General features: G+C 37.8%; 1 non-coding gene across 1 annotated transcript; it reads left to right on the top strand.

The window, feature by feature from the left end:
* The first annotated feature begins 3095 nt into the window (after window positions 1–3095).
* TRNAC-ACA (transfer RNA cysteine (anticodon ACA)) lies at window positions 3096–3167 on the top strand. The gene has a single exon. It is a non-coding gene; the product is annotated as a tRNA-Cys (tRNA).
* The last annotated feature ends 1564 nt before the right edge of the window (window positions 3168–4731 follow it).

Genomic DNA, 4731 nt, shown 5'->3' with positions numbered 1-4731 from the left:
CTGCATACAGATTTCTCAAGACACAGGTCAGGTGGTCTGGTATTCCCATCTCTCTCAGAATTTTCCACAGTTTATTGTGATCCACACAGTCAAAGGCTTTGGCATAGTCAATAAAGCAGAAATAGATGTTTTTCTGGAACTCTCTTGCTTTTTCCATGGTCGAGTGAATGTTGGCAATTTGATCTCTGGTTCCTCTGCCTTTTCTAAAACCAGCTTGAATATCTGAAAGTTCGTGGTTCACGTATAGCTGAAATCTGGCTTGGAGCATTTTGAGCATTACTTTACTAGCATGTGAGATGAGTGCAATTGTGTGGTAGTTTGAGCATTCTTTGGCACTGCCTTTCTTTGGGATAGGAATGAAAACTGACCTTTTCCAGTCCTGTGGCCACTGCTGAGTTTTCCAGATCTGCTGGCATATTGAGTGCAGCACTTTCACAGCATCATCTTTCAGGATTTGAAATAGCTCAACTGGAATTTGGAAGATTAGTATAGGTTTAAGTTTGTTTTAAAATTTCTTCTTTCCCTCTGTAAATGCTACTCTTCTATTTCTGGTTTCACTGTTACTACAACTTTGCAACTTCAAATATATATTTAATCATACATTACAAAATTGTTCTTGTTTTTGCTATATCACTCATAGTGTTATACAGAATCTTTATTTAAATGGGACAATGACACTTGAATATACCAGTAAGAATTAAAACTGTGATGAACACCTTGACTGGTATCCTATGAGTTTATTATGAAAACTGTCTTCCCCTTCACCAATGCTATTATAGCTTAAGAGTTACTTTCTGTATAACCCTTCTTCCTATCACTCACAGACTCTTGACAATCTAGTTCATTGCCCATAACCAATCTAACTCAGCCTTATCTTATTTCATTTTCTTTAGTGCAAAGTAAACGTTTTTGTTCCTTGTAAAATGAATGTTGTCTGACTCAACACTTGTATTAGAAAGAGTGTACCCCACAATTCCTCACATTGACCTACTCATCTCCAAAGAATGAATGGTCTGATTAAGATTCAGAAAATTCTCTCCCTCTTTTTTCCCACCCTCCCTTCTTGCTCATTCTCTCTCTTGTCCTTTTTCCATATGCAATATCAGTGGTTCTACTGTGTTACTTTTTCTGTAAGATATTGACTGCATCTTCTGGTCCCTTCTATAGTTAAATATAGAAGCCCGTTTTTCTCTGTGTTTCAAGCAAGGGACTTTAAGGATGGAAGATAATGATTCTAAGTTGAGTGTATCATCTCTGCAGGTGCAAAATCTCCTTTGGTTGGATTGCCTAGAGTTCAATAATTTTCTCCTTTAAATAGACTATAAGAATATGTGACTAGGGCCTATACCTAATCCATAATTTCCAATCTAGTCTTTACTGGTAGTAATTTATTAATATTAATATAAATACTTGTATATCATTCTTTTTGACTCCACTGTTTGATTTCTTAGTTGATTCTGAACTTAGATGAAACATTAGGGATGTAAGAAATTAATACTACTAAACCCAAACACAGCCTTGATGTACTCCTTTTCCTATATGGAATCAGTCTGTTGTTCCATGCCCAGTTCTAACTGTTACTTCCTGACCTGCATATAGGTTTTTCAAGAGGCAGGTCAGGTGGTCTGGTATACCCATCTCTTTCAGAATTTTCCAGTTTATTGTGATCCACACAGTCAAAGGCTTTGGCATAGTCAATAAAGCAGAAATAGATGTTTTTCTGGAACATCTATTGGATGGCGTCACCAACTCAATGGACAGGAGTTTGAGTTTGAATAAACTCCAGGAGTTGGTGATGGAAAAGGAGGCCTGGCGTGCTGTGATTCATGGGGTCGCAAAGGTCGGACACGACTGAGCGACTGAACTGAACTGAACTGAAACCCAAACACAGGAAAATAACTCCGACTACAATACGTTTTTAGTCCTGATGGACATGTTATCATATTCTCATCGCCATAGCCACAGCTGAATGACCAGACTTAAACATTTTGATTCAGAAATGCATTTATCAGATTCTATCTCTTCAGCATTACATGTTATACTGAAATATTCACTACCTCCACATATCTTAGAAACTATAAAATGACCAATATTTGGCCTGATGTGTAAGAAGAAGGGTATAAAATATATGAAAAGAATAAAAATAAATCAGCAGAGATAACATATTGAGAGAATTATCATGGCTTCATTTCAAGGTTTAGTTTGAGCTGAATTTATAACTTTGGATTCTTTGTATCTATATAATACTTAAGTTACATACAGCTGTCTTAAAACAAACAATTTATTATAGAAATAATTCTGTCTGTAGCAGACACTAATACCTAGTTAACACAATACAGATTGCCAAGCTCTTTATTCCTTTTTTGTTTCCACTATGGAAAAAGTTAAATATTCATCTCCCCAGACTTCCTACAAATTATACATTATATAAATCTAAATATACTTAGGATTTCTATGAAACTTTCACTTTGTTGGTAATGACTGACTAAACTGGTATGAAATGTGCCCTAAACCTGGTTTGGATATGCCCTAGAATTTATCTTCCCAAGGTAAACTTTTCGTTAATAACCAACCATCCCAGGACAAAGGGAAGTGCTGGGTCAAATAATATGGATCCTTGTATGATATGCTATACTTATAAACTTTGATTTCAAGGTCACTTTTATAAGGTAAATTTTGTCTCAGAGTGCTTAATTATACTGATTCAAAAGATGAACTTGCAATTTGACACCACCATTATGAAAACAGAGGTTCTAGGGAGTATAAAGGTTTCTGGAGTAGAGCTTAAATTTCTGTCACTGGGAACAGTGTTTAATTAGTTTTAAATATCTTCTCTACTTAAGACTGATATATTAACCTGCTGGAGCTTTATTTTTCATTACCAAAGTCCCAGACTGATTAACTTGTTCTATGATCTGTGTAATCAATTGTTTACCATGAATTGAACCAACAGCTGCAGAATACAGTTGGAAATAACCCAGGAGCAAAGGAAGACATGATTTCAGGAATAGAAAAATACAATGTATGGAATCAAGCCAACTAAAATATAACATATGCAGGTATGAGTTTAAAGGGGATTGAACCCTCGTCTGGCATCCCTGGTGGCTCAGTGGGTAAAGCGTCTGCCTACAATGCGGGAGACCCGGGTTCGATCCCTGGGTGGGGAAGATCCCCTGGAGAAGGAAATGGAAACCCACTCCAGTACTCTTGCCTGGAAAATCCCACGGACTGAGAAGCCTGGTAGGCTACAGTCCATGGGGTCGCAAAGAGTCGGACACGACTGAGCAACTTTCCTTTCCTTTCCTTGTGTGCTACTTCTTATGTATTAACAATAGTCACAGACCTAGGTCTTAAGTTCAAAATATTGACACAATGTAGGAAGTAAATTACCTGTGAGCATAACTGAAAAAACTTGGGCTCCCATTTTCACACTAAAATTATGCTACTAGAAAAACTGATGTAAAACTCAGAGATTTTATATTATTGGTATTCTAGTTATGCATATCTACTGGATTTAAGTCCTTTTATTATTTAAATGTATAAAATAAAATACTTTGCTTTTTGATACATAAAATACATAAAGAAATGTGTGAAGTCAAATGAACCTTAAGAAGTATCACTATGAACAAAGCTAGTGCAGGTGACAAAATTCCAGCTGAGCTACTTAAAATCCTAAAATACGGTGCTGTTAAAGTACTACATTTATATGTCAGCAAAGTTTGAAAACTCAGCAGTAGCCATGAGACTGAAAAAGATTGGTTTTCATTCCAATCCCAAAGAAGGGCAATGTCAAAGGACGTTCAAACTACTGTACAAGTGCACTCATTTCACATGCTAGTAAGATTATGCTCAAAATCCTTCAGGGGTCTTCCAGGCTGTGGTAGCAGTAAAGAACCCACCTGCCATAGCAGGAAACATAAGAGATGCAGGTTCAATCCCTGGGTTGGGAAGATACCCTGGAGAAGAAAATGACAACCCACTCCAGTATTCTTCACTGGAGAGTCCCATGGACAGAGGAGCCTGGAAGGCTACAGTCCATTGGGTCATAAAGAGTCAAACATGACTGGAGCAACTTACAACAACAACGGAAGTCTCTCAGTCATGTCCAACTCTTTGCAACCCCATGGACTATACAGTCCATGGAATTCTCCAGAATACTGGGGTGGGTAGCCTTTCCCTTCTCCATGGAATCTTCTGAACCCAGAATTCAAACCAGGTCTCCTGCATTGTTGGCAGATTCTTTACCAGCTGAGCCACAGGGGAAGCCCAAGGATACTGGAGTGGGTCACCTAACCCTTCTTCAGCAGATCTTCCCAACCCAAGAATCAAACTGGGATCTCCTGTATTTCAGACAGATTCTTTACCAACTGAACTATCAGGGAAGCCCTGAAGCAACTTAGCATGAACGTAAAGTCCTTCAATCTAGGCTTCAGCAGTACATGAATAGAGAACTTCCAGATGTATAAGCTGGGCTTAGAAAAGGCAGAGGAACCAGAGTTCAAATTGCCAACTTTTATTGGCTCATATAGAAAGCAAGGGAATTCCAGAAAAACATCTACTTCTACTTCATTGACTATTCTAAAGCCTTTGACTGTGTGGATCACAAAAAACTGTGGAAAATTCTTAAAGAGATGGAAATACCAGACCACCTTAACTGTCTCCTGAGAAACCTCCTGTATGCAGGTCAAGAAGCAACAGTTTGAACTGGACATAGAACAATGAACTGATTCA

Source organism: Ovis canadensis, chromosome 6 (genome assembly GCF_042477335.2).
Source record: "Ovis canadensis isolate MfBH-ARS-UI-01 breed Bighorn chromosome 6, ARS-UI_OviCan_v2, whole genome shotgun sequence".
In the NCBI taxonomy this organism is placed as follows: domain Eukaryota; kingdom Metazoa; phylum Chordata; class Mammalia; order Artiodactyla; family Bovidae; genus Ovis; species Ovis canadensis.
This window is presented reverse-complemented; position numbering and strand designations above follow the sequence as displayed.